Here is a 23,599-nt window from a genome sequence, read left to right as displayed (position 1 = left end):
GCCTGGAGGGGGCGTAGGTTAAACACCTTCCCACTGTTTCTGTAGTTTAGTTCTACTCCAGCGGGGTAATAAGAACATAAGAACATTAAGAAATAGGAGCAGGAGTAGGCCATATGACCCTTCGAGCCTGCTCCACCATTTAATAAGATCATGGCTGATCTGGTCATGGACTCAGCTCCACTTCCCCGCCCGCTCCCCATAACCCCTTATCTTTTAAGAAACTGTCGATTTCTGTCAAATTTATTCAATATCCCAGCTTCCACAGCTCTCTGAGGCAGCGAATTCCACAGATTAACAACCCTCAGAGAAGAAATTTCTCCTCATCTCGGTTTTAAATGGGTGGCCCCATATTCTAAGATCATGCCCTCTAGTTCTTGTCTCCCCCATCAGTGGAAACATCCTCTCTGCATCTTGTCAAGCCCCCTCATAATCATATATGTTTTGATAAGATCACCTCTCATTCTTCTGAATTCCAATGAGTAGAGGCCCAACCTACTCAACCTTTCCCCATAAGTCAACCCCCTCATCCCTGGAATCAACCTAGTGAACCTTCTCTGAACTGCTTCCAAAGCAAGTATATCCTTTCATAAATATGGAAACCAAAACTTTATGCAGTATTCCAGGTGTGGCCTCACCAATACCTTCTGTAGCTGTAGCAAGCTTTCCCTGCATTTATACTCCAGCCCCTTTGCAATAAAGGCCAAGATTCCATTGGCCTTCCTGATCACTTGCTGTACCTGCATACTATCCTTTTGTATTTCATGCACAAGTACCCCCAGTTCCCACTGTACTGCGGCACTTTGCAATTTTTCTCCATTTAAATAATAACTTGCTCTTTGATTTTGTCTGCCAAAGTGCATGACCTCACACTTTCCAACATTATACTCCATCTGCCAATTTTGCCCATTCACTTAGCCTGTCTATGTCCTTTTGCATATTTTTTGTGTCCTCCTCACACATTGCTTTTACTCCCATCTTTGTATCGTCAGCAAACTTGGCTACGTTACACTCTGTCCCTCCGTCCAAGTCGTTTATATAGATTGTAAATAGTTGGGGTCCCAGCAGTGATCCCTGCGACACCCCACTAGTTACTGGTTGCTAACCAGAGAATGAACCATTTATCCCGACTCTCTGTTTTCTGTTCGTTAGCCAATCCTCTATCCATGCTAATATATTACCCCCAACCCCGTGAACTTTTATCTTGTGCAGTCATCTTTTATGTGGCACCTTCTGGAAGTCCAAATATACCACATCCCCTTTATCCACCCTGTTCATTACATCCTCAAAAAACTCCAGCAAATTTGTCAAACATGACACCCCCTTAAAAAAATCCATGCTGACTCTGCCTGACTGAATTTTGCTTTTCCAAATGTCCTGCTACTGCTTCTTTAATAATGAACTCCAACATTTTCCCAACCACAGACGTTAGGCTAACTGGTCTATAGTTTCCTGTTTTTTGTCTGTCTCCTTTTTTAAATAGGGGCATTACATTTGCAGTTTTCCAATCTGCTGGGACCTCCCCAGAATCCATGGAATTTTGGTAAATTACAACCAATGCACCCACAATCCCTGCCGCTATTTCTCTTAAGACCCTAGGATGCAAGCCATCAGGTCCAGGGGATTTATCTGCCTTTAGTCCCATTATCTTACTGAGTACCACCTCCTTAGTGAGTGTAATTGTGTCAAGTTCCTCCCCCCCCATAGCCCCTAGACTATCCACTGTAGGAATATTGTTAGTGTCCGCTACCGTAAAGACTGATACAAAGTATTTGTTCAGAGTTTCTGCCATCTCCATGTTCCCCATTACTAATTACCCGGTCTCGTCCTCTAAGGGACCAACATTTACTTTAGCCACCCTTTTCCTTTTTATATACCTATAGAAACTCTTGCTATCTGCTTTATATTTTGTGTTAGTTTACTTTCATAGTCTATCTTCCCTTTCTTAATCATTTTTTTAGTCATTCTTTGCTGGCTTTTAAAAGCTTCCCAGTCTTCTGTCCTCCCACTAGTTTTGGCAACTTTGTATGCCCTTGTTTTTAATTGGATACCGTCCTTTATTTCTTTAGATAGCCACGGATGGCTATCTTTTCTCTTACACCCTTTTCTCCTCACTGGAATATATGTTTCTTAAGAGTTGTGAAATATCTCCTTAAATGTACACCACTGTTCATCAACCGTACTACACTTTAATCTATTTTCCCAGTCCACTTTACCCAACTCTGCCCTCATACCCTCATAGTCTCCTTTATTTGAGCTTAGTACGCTGGTTAGAGATCCAACTTTCTCACCCTCTATCTGAATTTGAAATTCAATCATGCTATGATCATTCATTCCGAGGGGATCCTTTGCTAGGAGATAAGGTAATTCCCAACCACAGTGACTGAATTCTGATTGTGCCTTCGGTTTTCCAATCCCACCTTCCTCCCACCACCACAACACTCTCCACTTCTCATTAAAAAAACGTTTCAATTAACTATTTTGACAGTGATTTCTATATTGCAACAGAAATACTGTTTAACGTTTTGCTCAGTTGCATTGACTATATTTTAAAATACTTAAAATAAGTATTCTTTTACTTCTCGAACAAAACAAAATAAAATCTGGATATGGTCCTTCGGATAGCCTCACTTCCTCCGTAGCAATTTTGAGAGCAAATCTAAATGCTGATTTGGATTACATTATTAAAATTTATAGGGCTGCCATATCTCCAAATAGTACATCAGAGTTTAACCACAGCAGCAATTTAAAATTGGTGCTAGAATAAATAAGAAACCAGAGTTTGAATCAGTCTTGATCAATAACTGGAAGTGGGGGAGGGGAGTGAAGAAAGAGTTTGCCCATCATAGCCTCGTTGTCTGTAGAAGCACACAAAGCTTGTCTGTTTTGCAGTGCTGTTCTGGTATTTGTCCTTTTGCCTCAATGATAGAGCATTCACAACAATGTCCACAAAAGCATTTGAGGGCTTCATCCAAACCAAAAGGATCATGGACTCTTGGCTTTTTCGTTACATTTTAGAGTCCATGCTCTTTTTGACATTAAATTCTATGTGGCCGAAATTGTCCCTTTGCGCAGTGCCAGTTAGCGCTGCCGGCCAGCGATAACTGCGCTAATGAGTTAGCGCGCGGGCGTAGCAGCCACGTCGAAGCGAGCGGATTTTCCTCCAGAGCTGTCGGCAAAATGTGGTTTGTGCCACGATCCGTGATTAACGCACCGACGCGGCGCACTCATATTGATGAAGTCATCGCTGTGCGCACCGACCTCTTATCACCCCACGCTGACCCCTTTGCATCCTTCAGGGGAAATTGCCCCGGAGGACACGAGATCGGTGTGGGGCGATGCCAACAACAGCTTCTCGGTGCGAGAAGATGTGATGGCTGTGGTGCCCGGCAGCTCATTACGCTGGGTCTGTACCCCATTACATTGCCGTATGATTTCCAGGGTTTTGACACAAACACTGTAGCTGGGGAGAAACAAGGGATGTGGTAATGCGACGGCCGCCATCTTTTTTCTGTCGGCCAACTTTTCAGTCGGCCTGGAAATGGCGGCCACTGGTGTAGCCGGGCTGCCAAAGTGCAGACCGGCATCCCCTCTTGGGTGCCAGGCCACTGGCCCGGCCGACACCCTTGCTGGTCGTCCAGTGGGCGCCACTAAAGAAGCTGCAGAGTTTGCAAGAAGGAGAGGGACGTTGTGAGGCGTCAGCGTTGCATTGTTGTGCTGAGCGCGGTGCTGAACATAGCGTCCTTTTCGCACGGAGCAAGCATTCTGTTAGCGCAACAACAATTTTTTTCCCACACTGAGCTCAAAACTGAGCCGGCGATTTTTTAAGAAAAAGCTAATTGAAATAATGTGCTGCAAACCCAGCGCGGGGCAAATTCATTGCAATAACACAGAGTAATTAAATTTATTAACCTCATTATAACAGGGAGAAAACAAAGTTATTTTATTTTGGTTCAGTTCTCACATAAAGATTGATCTTGTAGGGTTCGCTTCAATTATCAACCATTCATTCGACAAACGGCACACACTGCCGATACAACACAGAAGTTAAGACTAACCCGACTGACTATGGAGGCACCACCAGAATTCACCAAGTGCATCAAATATCGTGAGGATGTTGTAGACAAAATATCACAAAGGAAGCTCCATAACCTGCATCATTGTTTAATTTGTCCTGCAGATCAGCAAACTAACTAACTACCAAACTCTTAACCCCTGCAAGGGCCGACTGGATGATTGGAGGGAATTAGGAGATGTGGAAGATGCATATCAAAGAAGGTGGACTCTATAAGTTAAGTAATCTTTCTTTTTCATTTAAGCAATATGAAAGGCTTTTATAATATTATTCATAGCAATCAGTGAAACAGTGGGTGCCCTGAAGAACTTCAAACGAGACATTACATCAGATGATCAAGGAATGGCAAGCATTCTAAATTAATTATTTGTGCCTGTGGTCACAGAGGAAACTTCAGACAGCCGTCCTACTATTGGGATAATATCTCTAGGGCAAGCTAGATTCTAAGGAAAATAGATGGAACCAATAAAGAGGCCATGGACAAGCTGAAGCAACAGAGTCAAGGTCCTGGATCAAGGAGAGTACCCTCAGGGAATAGGAAAGTAGCTGATGAAATTTTCCAGATTTTTTTCCCCCATGAATGTCCATTCCCCAATGCCGAAGTCAAGAAAAGGGGGACAGAGGCCCATTACGCTGGGTCTCTACTCCAAATACATTGCCGTATGATTTCCAGGGCTTTGACACAACCACTGTAGCTGGGGAGAAACAAGGGATGCAATGCCACAGGTCCTGGAGCGTTGTAAGATGTGGGAGTAGACCATGTGAGACACCACCACCTGCAATGTTACAATGACTTTTTATCCGCATACCGCGCAAATTATTTCCCAAGAAGCAAACAAGCCTTAACTCCAACAGTGTATGGGAGGAAGGTTGGAAATCTGCCTTGCCATATTATTTAGTATAATAGCAGCCCTCACAAATTTTCAGTCAGAGATTTAACGAATTATGGATATAAATCTAAGCTTCCAGCATACCTTGTACCCTGTTGGTCATTTCACAACCTTTATCATTAATGGGAAATAAAAAAGTACAAGCTCCATTTTCAATAGAAGTGTACTGTTTTCTCCACTTTGTGCTCAATCCACTGCAGGGGAGTTGTCATGCGTTCATGAATCATATTCTCTTGCAGTTCACAGCTCTCCTTTGACTGAAACAGATATAAATTGATAGAGAAAAACTGCCATGTAATGTAATGTAGCTTGAAAACAAAATGCACAGGATTCATAAAGCACAACTGGCTCAGAAACAGTGATGTATGGAACAAGCAGATGAAAAGAGAAAAGTGTGGTAATCAGAGGGGGAGCTCTAGAGGACCCATTGCTACTAACAACCAGCCAAAGGAATGCAATATGTGCTGCATATTTTTTTTATTCTATCCTACTTCAGCCTTAGGACTGACAGTCAGACTATGTTTGCAAACACACAGGCTATTAATCACAGGCTGCTTGGGGTAGAGCCCATTCATTTCTGTCACTCTGTTAAACTCTCTCTGACTGGCTTGTTAGAACTGGGCTTTTCTTGGCTTTGTGGGTCAGCCTTCCCCATGCTGGTACGCTGAGTACATTAAACTACAGGGGCAATAATTCACATCCCCTGGGGCAAGTCTGGATATCACTCATAGCTTCCAGAGTAGATATACAGAAAAAGTATATCTAGATGATAATTCTGGTTACCCACTGCATGATCTTGGACACATGTCTATTTTGTTGTTTGCTGCATGATAAATCAATTGTCCCACACAACTACAATATCAAAGAATTCCAGGAATGTATTTTTCCAAATTCACATTATGGTCATATTTGCATACTTTATCAGTAACAAGACAATTATGATCCGCTTTACAGAACTGAAACGGTATACTTGGCCTGCCATAGCTGCAGTTGACAGATCTGCATCCTTCTCATTTTGCCATGCACGATTTGTCCATTTTCACACAGTGAAACATAGTGAAGACAATATGAAGACAATCATAGTTTACCAATGAGTTATCAGAATGTTTCACAGGGAAGTACAAGCATTCCAGTGTTGTTGCATCCTTGCTTGTACACATCAATTGATAACTTAAAAAAATCAATATGTATCTCCTCATGACAGCTCAAACATGGTCAGTCCTCCAAAGTAGACAAAGAACAGAAGCATTTTCCTGAGAGAAAAAATGCATGCACAGGTTTGGAGAGGGAAGGGGGTGGGACACCATTTATACAGCCAGAATTATTGTGCAAATTAACATTCCTTTTTCCTTTAACAAACGCCCTACAAACTCAGAGACTATTTAGTTGGTTGATTGTCCAATTATGTGGAGAAGTTATTCCCTAAAAGATGGAAAATCATTCCAATAAGAGAAACCAAAAGATAGAGAAATATAGATATAAAAAAAACACGGAGGCAAATTAACCCCTGCTCCTCCCAACCCCATAAAGATGTAAAGGAGCTCACCCCTTGGGTCCTCTTTGGGCAGGCCGTCAGCTGATACTGATCAGAACGAGCAAGGCACATGCCAGTCTAAAAATGATGTCCAATGATGTCATAGGCCCTGGTGAACATTACAACAGCCACAATGATAGTGCCAACGGGATGGTAGGTCATTGCACACTATCTTTGGAGCACAGTCACCTCGGTTGTGCCAGGTAGAAGGGATGAACATTCAGCCCATGGAATTCAAAAGGAGGTAATGTTGAACTTGTGCAAAACCTTAGTTAGGCTACAGCTGGAGTATTGTATACAGTTTTGGGAAACACATTATAGGAAGGATAATAAAAACAATGATAGATATACACTAAGGTGTTATCAAGGATGGGGTCAGAGTTGTGAAGGAAGACTTGAGAAGTTAGAGCATTTTTCCATTGGATGAGTGAGGGTGACCTGAGAAATTAAGATTATTAAGTGTTATAATAGGATAAGTAGTCATTAGTTGGCAAGTCAGTAACAAGAGGGTACAAGATAATTATAAAAACCATTGAAGGGGAGGTGAGAAAACAAATCTCCATACAAGGGATGGGTGGAGTGTGGAATTCTTAACAACAAACAGTTGTTGATGGAGAGAGAAAAAGATGAATATTAAGCGATATCGGGAGCTAGCTGGACTGTGGGATTAGATGAGGAGATAAACACCAAAGTGGGCTGGATAAGCCGAATGGCCCGTTTCTGTGCTATACCATTCTGTGGGGTCAAGTTTCGGCCTGAGTTGCTCCTATTTTTTTGGAGCAACTGGTTTAGAATGGAGTATCTTGGAAATTGCAATTATCGACATTTAGTTTGCTTCAGTTCTAGTCAGTTAAAACAGTTTCATTTTGGAACAGATTTTTTTTTCAAAAGGGGGCATGTATGGTCACTTACACCCGTTTTGAAAGTTTAGGCAGTGAAAACTTACTCCAAACTAACTTAGAATGGAGTAAGTGTAGATTTTTGTACGCCCAGAAAAACCTTGTGGACACTTTAGAAATCAGGCGTAGGTTACAAATCAGCCATAGGGAACGAGGAGGGGGGGGGCGGGGGGGCGGGAAGAGAAGTAATTAAATTCTACAAGCATTCAATAGTCTTACTTATACAAATAAAGAGCCATCCTGAATAAAAAATTATAAACAAAGCAAAGACAAAATATTGAATAGTCCTACCTGTGTGAAGCAGCAGCAGCCTTCGAGCTGCGGTGCTTCAGGCAGGTCTTCATGGGGCGGCGTCAGTGACTCGACGGCAGCCCAACAACAACGGCAGCAAGCAGCCTTCGAGCTGCGCTGCTTCAGGCTGGCCTTTCTTCCATGTAGGAGACAGGGGCGGCGTCAGTGGCTGAACGGCAGCCGAAGAAATAGCAAGCAGCCTTCGAACTGTGAGAGAAGCTGAGGCCATTCGGCCACGGGATAGGGGCGGCAGCAGTGGCTGACGGCGGCCGAAGACACAGCAAGCAGCCTTCGAGCTGCAAGGGAGGCTGAGGCCATTCGGCCACAGGATAGGGGCGGCGGCAGTGGCTGATGGCGGCCGAAGACACAGCAAGCAGCCTTTGAGCTGCGAGGGAAGCTGAGGCCATTCGGCCACGGGATAGGGGCGGCGGCCGAAGACACAGCAAGCAGCCTTCGAGCTGTGAGAGAGGCTGAGGCTATTTGGCCATGGGATGGGGCGGCGGCAGTGGCTGACGGCAGCCGAAGACACAGCAAGCAGCCTTCGAGCTACGAGGGAGGCTGAGGCCATTTGGCCAGGGAGAGGCAGCCAGATAGCCAGTTTGAAAATTAAATTTGTAATTGCAGAATGAGTGCTGCATTGTCAACACCACAGATTATGCAATGGTTCACCAGCAATTCACTGCATAGGAGAGGACTGATTAGAGCTCACCGCACCAGGAACGTCATAGCCCGTAGGCTGATGGGCAGGAGACCTTACCCACGTCGGCAATATCGAGCCAGGCGCTCGTACCTGGACATGAGCGAGGCTGATTGTGTCAAAAGGCTGTGTTTCCGCAGAGAAGTTGTTGTTGAGATCTGTGATATGCTGAGAGCAGATTTGCAGCCCAGAAGCAGAACCCCAATTGCCTTGTCTGTTGAAGTGAAGGTAACAGCTGCACTTGCCTTCTATGCTTCGGGATCGTTTCAGGCTACAACTGGAGATGTGTGCGTCATCTCTAAACATGCAATACATGCCTGCATTTACCAGGTCACGGCTGCACTGTATGCGTGGAGGAATGACTTCATCAATTTCCCAATGACCGCACAAGCGATCCATGAGAGGGCTGTGGGCTTCTTCAGGATTGCTGGCTTCCCAAAGGTACAGGGCTGCATTGATTGTACCCACATAGCCTTGCGAGCACCTGTGGAGGATTCCGAGCAGTACAGGAATAGAAAAGGTTTCCACTCCATCAATGTGCAGCTCGTGTGTAACGACAAGCAGCGCATCATGTCAGTCGATGCAGGCGGTGCAGGCTCGAAGTGCTGAATGGCCTACTCCTGCACCTATTTTCTATGTTTCTATGAAGCGAGATACCCTGGCAGCACCCATGATGTGTTCATCCTATGCAACAGCGTTATATCTGACATGTTTGAGCAGCAGCCAGAAGGGCAGAGCTGGCTACTGGGAGACAAAGGGTACGGCCTGACCACCTGGCTCATGATGCCCCTATGCGTGACACGGATGGAAGTTGACCGTCAATACAACATGGCGCACATTGCGACGCGCAGCATCATTGAGTGGACCACTGGCATATTGAAACAGCATTTCCGATGCCTGGACCATTTCGGAGGCCACTTGCAATACTCTCCTCAGATTGTCGGTCACTTCACTGTTGTGTGCTGCATGCTCCATAACTTAGCCATCATGGGGCAGCAGGAGCTGATAGTGGAACCAGAAGACCCACGTGAGGGTCCAGTGCCTGCGATAGTATTTTGGAAGAGCAGGATGAGGATGATAACGACGATCAGGAAAGCATGCAAGTGCCTGATGCCGGAGCACGAGGTCGGAGGAGGGCTGTCCATCGTGCTCCTATAACGATTGCTCGAGCCCTGCGCCAGCAGCTCATCCGTGAACGCTTCAATTACTGATGCCTGAGGGCTCTGCGACCACTGTTGTGCATGGACATGTTTATTCTTTGGAGTTGTTCCTACGTTGTGTTGTGTTAATAGAACATGATTCAGTTTTGATGAAAAAATATTTTATTGAAAAGTTGTCACTGTAATAAAATATTTGTTGTATCAAACTTTACTTTTTAATATGACTCTTGAAGATCACTTAAAAACTTTAAGATCACTTATAAACTTGTAAAGTTACAAAACAATTTCAATGTGAAAAATCTTACACTCTTAAGATCACTTAAACTGCAAGTTCACTTTTTAGGTGCAAAATTAAATAAGTTATAAAAAGTGAGAGCATTTACACTATAAGATCACTTAAAAACCCTGAGATCACTTATAAGTTGTAAAGTTACAAAACAATTTCAATTTGAAAAATGCTACTACAGCTACATCAAGAACAAGAACAAAAGCAGCAAAAAAGGCTGCAATCATCTCTCATCCACATCTCAGTGAATGTTCACTTCTTCATGGGGGTGTCATTTGATTGGTGGGGCTGTGTGCCCTTATTGCAGCAGCTATCTCCATGAGGGCCTGTGCCGTTGCTTGCATGCCCTCCCTGATGGCCTGAGCCGTCGATTGCACTCCCTCGGACATTCCCTCCCCAAGTTCCCGTGTCATTACTGTTATTTCTCACGTCAGGGCCGTCACCTCTTCACCCACTGCACTCATGCTACCGATGAGTGATCGAGTAAGCTCATTGGTCTCCATACCCAATGCCACAATCTGAGCCGCATCTGTTGCACGCTGCATCTCAGGAGAGCGTGTCTCCAATCTCCTTCTCCTCTGCCTGGGTCTGCCTCACGGCACCACTACACTGGAAGGCGCGGGCAGGGACGGTGGGACGCTCGGTGTTCCAAACGGCACCACTACACAGGGAGGCGTGGGCTGGGATGGTGGGACGCTCGGTGTTGCAGATGGCAGTACTAGAGAGAGAAGCACGGGCTGGGATGGTGGGACGCTCTGTGTTCCAGACAGCAGTACTAGAGCGAGCCGTGGGCTGGGATGGTGGGTGAATGGGTGTAAACTGCTCCATTATATCACCAGCACCACAGGGACCTGCAATGTCGGAATAAAAACCATGGGAGATGCGAGTGGGAGGCGCAGGCTCGGACGGTGGTGCACTGGCTGTAAACTGCTGTATTACACCAGCAGCACCACTGGGACCCGCAACATCGGAATCAAAACCATGGAAGGTGGAACCAGAACCTATGCAAGGGGTTGAAACTCTGATGCCCCTTAATGGGGGCTCATAAGCATTAATTTGAAAGCTCTCCCCTGTAGACATTTCAATCATCGCCGCCATCATCAAGTCTGGAGCGTCCGCATCTGGTTGTACTGGTTCTTGTTCTGCATCTTCAGGATCCTCATGGTTGACAGCATCATCATCATCATCATCATGTTCTGCAAAATACATCAGAACAGTCAAATGTTTAACAGCAAGGGAGGGGGCAGAATGGGTGACATGAATACTCTCACACATAGCAGGCCATGCAGCAGGTTGATTTGAACGGCCACGATGCATTTTCAAGACTTACCCTTTCCCTCGCGTGCAGGCCAGCTTGTGCTGTATTGGTTGCTTTTCGCCATGTACGACTCATCGTGGCAGCTACCCTCTGTTCTAAGAGTGTCAGTGGATGCAGATTGGGCGTGCCTCCTCCTGTTCGAATTGCTTCCCTTTTGTTGTGGGCCAATTTCTTCTGCAAAGAGTGAAAGATAACTTTTTACTGAGTGCGTCTTTCTGCAGGATGGGCCATACACATAGTCACATTACAATTACGATTACATTAAAAAAATGAAAATATTACTTACACTAACTACTTGACCAAGGTCGTGCCATTTCTTTTTACACTGGCTTCCGGATCTCATGGTATGCACCACTGCGCAGTAATCTTCTGCAACTTGGTTCCAGCGTTTCGTCATTTCTTTAGGTGACACTTTTATGCAACCTCTGTTGCTGCCATCTCTGCTCAATGACATTGACTAATATCTCCACTTCCTTATGCAAGAAATTCTTTGTTCTTGGTGGACGTTGTTCCATTGCTGTATTGAATTGACACTCTTATTTTTCAAAACACACAGTCCTTATTTTGCATGCACCTATGCAGCACCTGTTCTGGAAGTTTAGCAGTGAAAAGCAGCACTCACTGATTTCAGCAGATGATTTCTTCAACAGTGCTGCTAAAAGCACTCCTTCAGACACCAAAAAATCGACAAAATTCAATCCCAAGCCTTTCCAGAGGTCCACGAGACAAATCAGCACTTTTCTTCAAGTTCCTTTAAAAATGGCCGAGTGCCAATGTTTATGGGCTACTGCGCACGGGCAGGGCTACCGGCACGATATTCTCTCATTTGACTTAGCCCCGCCCCCCTGCACTTGCAGAATTGGCACGACTCTGTGGCTCCGCCACCTGCTGATGTCTGTGCGCCGCGCCGAGCTCCGAGGGACCTGCAGGGAGCCCGAAAATTGCAAGATACATTTTTGTTGTGCTTTTAGGTGCGAAAAACAGGTGTCCATGTCGGGGTTGCGCCATTCTAGGCGCGGCCCGAAACTTGACCCCTGTGAATCTATATGCACAAACTTAATAATAGTGCATGAACAGAGCAGTCACTTCTCCAATCAAACATTTCAAGGGAGCTGCAATATTATGGATTCACAAAAACAAAAGCTACACTAATTAATTGATCTATTACTTTTGAAATGGCTGTATGAGAATTTACTTTTCAAATATGTATTTTGATCAAAGGTTTTTGCACTGAATAACTCATACAATAGTGCAACACAATCATTGTGCAATTTTAGACAGTCAATTAAAAAAATTCAAGCATACTGCCATATACATGAACATGCATGGATGTAGAACAATATTAAGGACTGTGCAACATATGCTTATATACAATTTAACAACCTTTTATCCTCGCAATTCTTAAATACTTTAGTATTTCATGGTTTCAAACTTAAACATTACAGCTTATACATAATCTTTTCACCTTTCCTGTATTGTTTTAATTATGACATGAAGCCTCATGGGACAAGTCACTGAAATCTTCCTCATACTATCCTGCCTATGATTGTAACTCAAACCCCCTTGCACACCACCCCAAGTAATGCATGTATTGCTGAGTAGGCCTCATTACATCTTGGACTTGCCGTGATCTCCATAAGCAGTGCACAGACCATTAGTGCTAGCAGTAGAAAGCATCTGCCATACCACTATTCAAGCACATTGCACTGTCAGAGTGCAGGAACCATAAAAAAAAGAAAATGGAAAGAAAAAGAAAGACGTTAGGTAAAGACACCAAAAAAACAAAGAATGATTGAAAGGAAATGAACAAACATAAGAATTCCATCCAGAAATAAGTATACTTTAAGACAAAGAAAGCAATGTACAACAAATGGCATCTATTGTGAGAGCATCTTTCATTTAAACAAATAAGCAATTAGCGCGTCAATATTTTTCTTCATTTAAAAAAAAATGGCTTAAAAATACCTCTTGACAATTACAATTACTCATAATTCTATTTTTCAATGAAAGCTGCTTACATTTTTCATCAGTAATTAACTGTAGATTAATATGTAGTGCAGGACATCAGAGTGCTGATATTAAATCGGAGGACATGTAGGAGTGTAAAGTAAATGATGCTATTGAATTATAGATTACTGCTTACCCTTTTCTTAATAATGAATGCTTCATTCATTATTAACAAAACTGATATGAGCATTTAAATTTCGACACAACAGTGGTCTTATAAATTCCAACCAGAATAAAGAATTATGGCTAGTGGCCTTTGACCTTTCCAGGGTAGAAATCTACATCAAAAATACTTATGACGTTCCTTTTGTGTCTTTTTCTGGAGTGGGGGGGGGGGGGGCTTGGGTGTACTTAACAGCCTTATACGATATGCAGGAATAAAAATAATCTTTATAATTTCTGTACACAATTTACAGTACTTACACTGCACATTAATGATATATGCACCTCTGCATTTATTCTTAGCTTCTGACAGAAACAATGCAGAGCTATAGCATCAATTCAATGTACTGATGCAGTCAGATGCATGGAAATAGGTTCTGATATTGCATGTAAATGAGATGTTTTTGTGCATGGTAATGTATGAGTCCGTGGTGTGGTGTAACATATTGGGGAGGGGGAAAGAAAACAGTGAGCACTTCAAAGCTCAGGGAAATTAATACAGTTAGCTTGTAACATAGACAAAGGAAATAAGCAGTTTAGGTTGGTATATTTGAGTGCAGTATTCACAAAAGTCTACCGTCCTATAAAATAACAAATGGTCAAATCTCAGAATGGATTTTAACATTAAATCACATTCACATAACTTCTAAGCATTAACAAAGTCCTCTGCCCCCGCAAAATGTATTTTGAAAGATCAAGTCACGATGATGACATGGGGAAACTGGCATGGAGGAACTACTGATCACAACTAAGACAGCTGCACTATATTATCATTAAACATGAGTGCTTTAACAATGTTTATCCTTTCAATTGTTCATTTTAATGCTGCTCCCTTGCACTATCAAGTCAGTAACCCCTCCACACCAGTTTCTCCAACGTGACATATCTCCAATGTGTAATATCTGCAACGTGTAATATCTCCAAGTTTGCAGATGACACAAAGCTGGGTGGCGATGTGAGCTGTGAGGAGGACACTAAAAGGTTGCAGGGTGACTTGGACAGGATAGGTGAGTGGGCAAACGAGTGGCAGATGCAGTATAATGTGGATAAATGTGAGGTTATCCACTTTGGTGGCAAAAACACGAAGGCAGATTATTATCTGAATGGCGGCAGATTAGGAAAAGGGGAGGTGCAACAAGACCTGGGTGTCATGGTACATCAATTATTGAAAGTTGGCATGCAGGTACAGCAGGCGGTGAAGAAGGCTAATGGTATGTTGGCCTTCATAGCTAGGGGATTTTAGTATAGGAGCAGGGAGATCTTACTGCAGTTGTACAGGGCCTTGGTGAGACCTCACCTGGAATATTGTGTTCAGTTTTGGTCTCCTAATCTGAGGAAGGGCATTCTTGCTATTGAGGGAGTGCAGCGAAGGTTCACCAGACTGATTCCCGGGATGGCAGGACTGACATATGAGGAGAGACTGGATCGACTGGGCCTGTATTCACTTGAGTTTAGAAGGATGAGAGGGGATCTCCTAGAAACATACAAAATTCTGACAGGACTGGACAGGTTAGATGCAGGAAGAATGTTCCCGATGTTGGGGAAGTCCAGAACCAGGGGACATAGTCTAAGGATAAGGGGTAAGCCATTTAGGACTGAGATGAGGAGAAACTTCTTCACTCAGAGAGTTGTTAACCTGTGGAATTCCCTGCCGCAGAGAGTTGTTGATGCCAGTTCCTTCGATATATTCAAGAGGGTTAGATACGGCCCTTAAGGCTAAAGGGAGCAAGGGGTATGGAGAGAAAGCAGGAAAGGGGTACTGAAGTGAATGATCAGCCATGATCTTATTGAATTGTGGTGCAGGCTCGAAGGGCCGAATGGCCTACTTCTGCATCTATTTTCTATGTTTCTATGTGACCTTCACAGTTCTTATGAAGCAATTTTGTACAATGAATGAAGAAGAAAATATTTTTTTTAACTAATTCTTTATATGAAGTTACTATTAAGTTGTACATTTATATATATTTTCCAAAGGCATTTTAACAGCACAGTGCTTGCAGGAGGAAATCCAAATATCTTGACATGACCATGCTTATAGTGGAAATAATGTGGTCAGTGTTTGAAGCAGCTTGTTTGGTCTTGTTTTGTTGGGGTCAAGTCAATGACAAGTGCCAGACTGTTTGCTATTTCCCCAGTTCCAAACCAAGACAGAATATCACTGTTCCACTGCGCCACAGAAGGGATGCATCTGCTTGCAGCTACTGGTGAGCATTGTGCAAGCCCACGCTTTGTGGGGAGACGGGGCCCTCCCTCTCCAGCAGGCAGGGCCAGCAAGCACTATACTGGACTCTCTGGGATTATAAAACTTGTCATAGTTCTAGTAATCTTTCAGACTGTTATAGCTGGATATGGAGACATGACCAGCATATGTGTAGGAGGCTTACCTTATTGGCACACCTCTCCAGCAGTCGTCTGGAATGATCAGATGGAATTTATAGTGAGATGTATGATGCAGGAACTTGGTTGGTCTCCATGCATTTTGCTGCAGTTGAAGATATTTACATAGAATTATATAGAATTTACAGGACAGGTAATTTGGCTCAATTGATCTATGCCGGTGATTATGCTTCACAGGAGCCTCCTCCCACCCTGTTCCTATCAGCATATCTTTCTATTCCTTTCTCACGCATGTGTTTATCTAGCTTCCCCTTAAATGCATCTATTATATTATTAAATTCATTATGGAACTAGGATCCGACTTGCTCCTAATAGACAACCTAGGTCTAGTTCCCAGGTTTCGTTCAGGTTTTCTGTTCCATTCTTGATCATGGTACACAGGATGTATATAATCACAGGAGACTATTGGGAGTGGGAAAGTTTCATGGGCATGGTTCATGCTGAAGACTGTAAAATGCTGCAGAGGTCTGAAGACAGTGCTTCATCTGGAGATGGCAGTATTGGTCATGCTGGGAAGGTTTAAATTTGTAGCCATAATCTGACCCACTGTCCTACTCTGCTGATCCCTTTCTCATGCCAGGGTCCGAAACCATCTACAGTGTGTTTTATTGTGCCATCTTGGGAAAATTCCAATAGAACCGGGAGGACCTTCTAGGAGGCACAGACCTGTTACCAGGTTGAGGGTTACAATAACAACAGAGTACAGTACTCCTGGCTCCACTAATCTTTTCGAAGGGTGTAAAAATAACAAGCTGTACAGTTGTTATATGGTCTCAACTTCCATAACCAGCCAAGGATTTTGCTGAGGAGCTAGTGACCAATCCACAATGGATTTCAGTCTGGGCTGCCAAGTAATAGTGCATATTCGTGACCTCGTGCCTGACTTGAGATGCAACAGTTCAGGTGCAGAATTAGAACATAAGAACATAAGGGCAGGGGTAGGCCATTTGGTCTCTCGAGCCTGCTCCGCCATTTAATAAGATCATGGCTGATCTGATCATGGACTCAGCTCCACTTCCCTACCCGCTCCCCATTACCCCTAATCCCCTTATCGCTCTAAAATCTGTCTATCTCCGCTTTAAATATATTCAATGACCCAGCCTCCACAGCTCTCTGAGGCAGAAAATTCCACAGATTTACAACCCTCAGACAAGAAATTCCTCCTCAACTCGGTTTTAAATGGGCGGCCTCTTATTTTGAGACTATGCCCCTTGTTATAATTTCCCCCATGAGTGGAAGTATCCCCTCTGCATCCACCTTGTCAAGCCCCCTCATTATCTATATGTTTCGATAAGATCACTTCTCATTCTTCTGAACTCCAATGAGTATAGGCTCAACCTATCTTTTTAAGTCAATCCCCTCATCCCTGGAATCAACCAAGTGTACCTTCTCTGAACAGCCTCCAATGCAAGAATATCCTTCCTTAATACGGAGACCAAAACTGTACACAGTACTCTAGGTGTGGCCTCACCAATACACCTGTACCATTGTAGCAGGACTTCTCTGCTTTTATACTCCATCCCCCTTGCAATAAAGGCCAACACTCCATTTTCCTTCCTGATTACTTGCTGTATCTGCATACTCACTTTTTGTATTTCATGCACAAGGACCCCCAGGTCCCTCTGTACTGCAGCACTTTACAATTTTTCTCCATTTAAATTATAATTTGCTTCTCTATTTTTTCTGCCGAAATGGATAAACTCACATTTTCCCATCTGCTCCATTATACTCCATCTGCCAAATTTTTGCCCACTCACTTAGCCTGTCTATATCCCTTTGCAGATTTCTTGTGTCCTCCTCACAATTTGCTTTCCCACCCATCTTTGTATCATCAGCAAACTTGGCTACATTACACTCGGTCCCTTCATTCAAGTCATTAATATAGACTGTAAATAGTTGAGGCTCCAGCACCGATCCCTGCGGCACCCCACTAGTTACTGTTTGCCAACCGGAAAATTTATCCCAACTCTCTGTTTTCTGTTAGTTAGCCAATCCTCTATCCATGCTATTACCTCCAACCCTATGAACTTTTATCTTGTGCAGTAACCTTTTATGTGGCACCTTATCGAATGCCTTCTGGAAATCCAAATACACCACATCCACTGGTTCCCCTTTATCGACCCTGCCCGTTACATCCTCAAAGAACTCCAGCAAATTTGTCAAACATGATTTCCCTTCCATAAAACCATGCTGACTCTGCTTGATTGAATTATACTTTTCCAAAAGTCCTGTTACTGCTTCCTTAATAATGGACTCCAGCATTTTCCCAACGACAGATGCTAGGCTAACTGGTCTATAGTTTCCTGCTTTCTATCTGCCTCCTTTTTTAAATAAGGGTGTTACATTTGCCAACTCCCCAGAATCTAGGTTGATTACAACCAATGCATCCACTATCTCTGCAGCCACTTCTTTTAAGACCCTAGGATGCAAACCATCAAGTCCAGGGGACTTGTCTGCCTTTAGTCCCATTATTTTACCGAGTGCTACTTCTTTACTGAGTTCCTCCCTCCCTATAGCCCCTTGATTATCCACTATTGGGATGTTTTTAGTGTCTTCTACCTTGAAGACCGATACAAAATATTTGTTCAAAGGCTCTGCCATTTCCCTGTTCCCCATTATTAGTTCCCCAGTCTCATCCTCTAAGGGAACAATATTTACTTTAGCCACTCTTTTCCTTTTTATTTACCTGCAGAAACTCTTACTATTTGTTTTTATATTTCATGCTAGTTTGCTTTCATAATCTATCTTCCCCCCTCTATTATTTTTTTAGTCGTTCTTTGCCGGCTTTTAAAAGTTTCCCAATCCTCTGGTCTCCCATTAGTCTTGGCCAATTATCAGACTAGTACCTCAACAGGTTGCATCTGAAATTCTAAAGAAGTCATTTTATAGTACTTCTTTTACATTTCCAGCGGAGTACAGATGGAAGAAACTCTATGCTCTGTTTAAAAGGCAGCAATTCAACAACAACTTACATTTTTATAGCGCCTTTAAAGTAATAAAACATCCCAAGGCATCTCACAGGAGCGTAATCAAACATAAATTCACACCAAGCCATGTGGAGATATTCGGGCAGATGAACAAATGCTTGACCAAAGAGGTAGGTTTTAAGAAGCGCCTTAAAGGAGAGAGGAGGAGAGATAGGGAGAGGTTTAGGGAGGGAATTCCAGAACTTAGGAATCTCATCATCATCATAGGCAGCCCCTCAAAAGTGAGTTCTCAGGTATCTGAACAGTCCAATTCGGGAATTAGTCTCTGTCACAGGTGGGATAGACAGTCGTTGGAGGAAAGGGTGGGTGGGGAGTCTAGTTTACCTTACGCTCCTTCCGCTGCCTGCGCTTGGTTTCTGCATGTTCTTGGCGACGAGAATCGAGGTGCTCAACGCCTTCTCGGATGCTCTTCCTCCACTGAAGGCGGTCTTTGACCAGGGACTCCCAGGTGTCGGTGGGGATGTTGCACATTATCAAGAAGGCTTTGAAGGTATCCTTGAAACATTTCCTCTGCCCACCTGGGGCTTGCTTGCCATGTAGGAGTTCCGATAGAGCGCTTGCCTTGGGAGTCTTGTGTCTGCATGCAGACAATGTGGCTCGCTCAGCGGAGCTGGTCGAGTGTGGTCAGTGCTTTGATGCTGGGGATGTTGGCCTGATCAAGAACACTGACGTTGGTGCATCTGTCCTCCCAGGGGATTTGTAGGATCTTGCGGAGGCATCGTTGGTGGTATTTCTCCAGCGATTTGAGGTGTCTAATGTATATGGTCCACGTTTTTGAGCCATACAGGAGGGCGGGTATCACTACAGCCCTGTAGACCATAAGCTTGGTGCCAGATTTGAGGGCCTGATCTTCGAACACTCTCTTCTTCAGGCGGCCGAAGGCTGCACTGGAGGCGGTGTTGAATCTCGTCGTCGATGCCTGCCCTTGCTGATAATAAGCTCCGGAGGTATGGAAAATGGTCCACGTTGTTCAGTGGCGCGCCATGGATCTTGATGACTGGGGTGGGGGGGGGGCGGCGGCAGTGCTGTGTGGCGGGGTCAGGTTGGTGGAGGACCTATGCCTTACGGATGTTTGGTGTAAGATCCATGCTTTCGTACGCCTCAGCGAAGATGTTGGTGATGACTTAGAGTTCAGTCTCCGAATGTGCGCAGAGGCAAGCGCTGTCCGCGTACTGTAGCTCGACGACAGAGGATGGGACGGTCTTGGATCTGGCCTGGAGACGACGAAGGTTGAACAGGTTCCCATTGGTTCTATAGTTTAGTTCCACGCCAGTGGGGAGCTTGTTGAGTGTGAGGTGGTGCATAGTAGCGAGGAAGATCGAGAAGAGGGTTGGCGCGATGATGCAGCCCTACTTGACCCTGGCTCGGACATTGTGGCGGGTCCATTGGTCAGGATCACGGCTTGCATGCCATTGTGGTGCAGGCTGAGGATGGCGACAAACTTTTGGGGGCAGTCGAAACGGAGGAGGATGCGCCATAATCCCTCGCGGTTAACAGTGTCAAAGGCCTTTGTAAGGTCAAAGTAGACCATGTACAAGGGTTGGTGCTGTTCCATGCATTTCTCTTGCAGTTGTCGCGCCATAAAGATAATTTTCGTTGTGCCCCGCAGTGGACGGAATCCGCACTGTGAATCCGGGAGGAGCCCCTCAGCCACAGAGAGAAGAAGGTTGAGGAGAATCCGAGCGATGACTTTCTCAGTGGCTGACAACAGGGAGATTCCTCTGTAGTTGCCGCAGTCACAATTACTGCATCTCTGAGATTTCCCGGCATGCTCTCCTCCTTGCAGATGAGAGAGAGGAGGTCATGCATTTGTGTCAATAGTGCCTCTCCGCCATACTTTAGTGCCTCAGCGGGAATTTCATCCGCTCCCAATACCTTGTTGTTCTTGAGCTGACGGATGGCCTTTTCCACCTCGTGCAGGGCTGGGGTTTTGCTGAGATGGTGGCGGGTAGCATGCTGCGGGATGGAATAGAGGACACTCGTGTGATACTTAGGACCTCGGCAGCTGAAGGCACGGACGCCAATTTTGTGGGGATGGAATTCAGAGAAGTGCAAGAGGTCAGAAATGGAACAGTGCAGAGATCTTGGAGGGCTAAGGAGATAGGGATAGATATTCAAATCAGAAATCTTTCTGTTGCAAATTATTGCACATTTATATGCTAGCCAAGAACTTATTTGCAACAGAAACATTACCTGACAGGAGTTTGGATGAAGTGACATAGATAAAATCAATGTATGTCAACTATTGTAGTATTTGAATTTACAATATTGATTTTGAACATGATCAAATACTGGAATATATTAAATCATAAAAATGCCACAGCTTCCTGGTTCAATTCAGATTTAATATCTCTTACAGTTATGCGTTTGTGCCAATCTGAATAAACTCCAGTTTGTACCAACTGCTTTTGACCAAATTACCCAGCCAAGTACTTAAAACTGGTTTGTTTTATTATTGTAACAATAACAGCTGTTCCCTGGAACAGTATCTGAATAACTGCTTCAAGTATGTACTTTGGTATCCTAATGATGACTGGCTCAATGGCAAGTCAGATCATTTCATTTCTAAGTGTTTTTAACAGGGGCTGAAGGAAACCATTCTGTTTTTGTCTCAGAACTCTGAGCCATGAAGCAGAATTATACTAACACACCTCTTGTACACCACAAGCTTAACTTGCATTGGGATGTTGCAGTTACTGAAGACAGACAAGACCAGAGCACCCTTTATCCTCTTCAGTAACAATCTGTAAGATGAATATATGACCATAAAATGGAAACAGTCCGAGGGAGGATACTGTTCGCCAAGTTTATTCAAAGGAGTTCCTGTTGCTTGCTGTCAACGCAAGGCCGAACTTGTCAGTTGTCTCACGACAACTACTAATTATCCTCATTGGGAGTTAATCAAGTTTTCTTGCGAGTCAACTTGACTCCAAGGTGACATGCTGGGTGATAGTTATTATAATCAAGTCAATTTTTTGTGGCAGATTTAACACCTGAACCAAGGAGTTCAGAACTCCTGAGCATTGTTGATGATTTACCAGCTGACACATTCATAAAACCTGGGGAGAGGAAGGGGTTAGTTTGTCACTCGGGACTGCAATTTCCCCCTTTCAGCTCCAGATAATCCGGGAAGCTAAAGTCCCAACCGGTCAGATGGTCTTATCAGGTCAAATAGCAGAAATTGTAACTATTGTCCATGCTGGTAAACTGCATGGTTTTTGTTATATAGGTAAACTTGTATTTACTCTGTACAGCCACCAGAGGGCTCATCCCCGGGAGTCCCAAAGGATCCCATAATCCCTTGGGAGCATAGGTATTTAAGGAGGCTTCACAGGTTGGAGAGGCACTCTGGAGACCTGCAATAAAAGACTATGGTCACATTTTACTTTGAGCTCACAGTGTTCAGTCTGACTCTTTCTCCATACACAACTGGCGACGAGATGCAGATAGCGAACCCAAAGATGCAGAGAACAGAGGGCATCCTGGAGGGAGATAATTGGGAAACTTTTGTGGAGCGACCTGACCAATACTTCGTGGCCAATGAGCTAGATGGGGAAGAGAGCGCTGCCAAACGAAGGGCGATCCTCCTCACCATCTGTGGGGCACCAACATATGGCCTCATGAAGAATCTGCTCACTTCAGCGAAACCCATGGAGAAATCGTACGGCGATTTATGCACACTGGTCCGAGAGCATTTGAACCCAAAGGAAAGCGTTCTGATGGCGAGGTACCAGTTCTACACCTACAAAAGGTCTGAAGGCCAGGAAATGGCGAGTTATGTTGCCGGGTTAAGACGCCTTGCAGTATGAATTTGAAGGACATTTGGAGCACATGCTCAGAGACTTTTTCTTACTTGGCATCGGCCACGAAACCATACTTCGCAAACTTTTGACTGTAGAGATCCCAACCTTAAGTAAGGCCGTAGCAATAGCCAAGGCATTCATTGCCACCAGCGACAATACTAAGCAAATCTCTCAGCACACAAGTGCTGCTACAAGTACTTGTTGTTTTCGAATCGTAATGTACAGGGCAGATTACACATGCCTGCAGCTGCACGTCCGCAGATGTCTCAGAGTCCACCATCAAGGGTGATGAATGCAAGGCCATTAACACCTTGTTGGCGCTGTGGGGGATGATCATCGATTCCATTCATGTTGATTCAAAGAGTACGTTTGCAAGGGTTGTAGAACAATGGACAACTCTGAGTGTGCAGGCGAGCTGCAAAGCCTGTTAAACCTGCAAACCACTACGTTGCAGAGGAGGACAGATCCACGGAGGATTATGATGAACCAGAGCCTCAGATCGAGGAGGCAGAAGGTACATGGGGTGCACACATTCACCACGAATTGTCTCCCGATAATGCTGAATTTTGAACTAAATGGACTCCCGGTGTCAATGGAGCTGGACACAGGCGTGAGCCAGTCCATCATGGGCAAAAAGACTTTCGAAAGGTTGTGGTGCAACAAGGCCTCAAGGCCGGTCTTAACTCCAATTCGTACGAAACTAAGAACTTACACAAAAGAACTGATTCCTGTAAAGGTCTCCTACAATGGAGTGGTGCGCAAGTTGCCACTCTGGGTGGTACCGGGCAATGGTCCCACGCTGTTCGGCAGGAGCTGGCTGGGAAAGATACGCTGGAACTGGAACGACATCCGAGCGCTATCGCCCGCTGACGACACTTCGTGTGCCCAGATCTTAAACAAATTTCCTTCGCTGTTCAAACCATGCATCGGGAAATTCCAAGGAGCAAAAGTGCAGATCCTAATTCCGGGGGCGCGACCCATCTATCACAAGGCAAGAGCAGTATCGTACATGATGAGAGAAAGGGTAGAGATCGAGCTAGACCAGCTGCAAAGAGAGGGCATCATTTCCCTGATCGAGTTCAACAAATGGGCCAGT

The 23,599-nt window shown here is 44.4% G+C and overlaps 1 protein-coding gene across 3 annotated transcripts in view; it reads right to left on the bottom strand.

Annotated features, from left to right (window-relative positions):
- The window catches only part of pbx4 (pre-B-cell leukemia transcription factor 4), a 441,364-nt gene that overhangs the window by 305,122 nt on the left and 112,643 nt on the right, over positions 1 to 23,599 (bottom strand). The gene's annotated exons all lie outside the window — the stretch shown is intronic.

The sequence above is a fragment of the Pristiophorus japonicus genome, chromosome 24 (assembly GCF_044704955.1).
Source record: "Pristiophorus japonicus isolate sPriJap1 chromosome 24, sPriJap1.hap1, whole genome shotgun sequence".
NCBI classification, from domain to species: Eukaryota; Metazoa; Chordata; class Chondrichthyes; family Pristiophoridae; genus Pristiophorus; species Pristiophorus japonicus.
The sequence above is the reverse complement of the archived record's forward strand: the minus strand, read 5'-3'. Positions and strand labels throughout refer to the sequence as shown.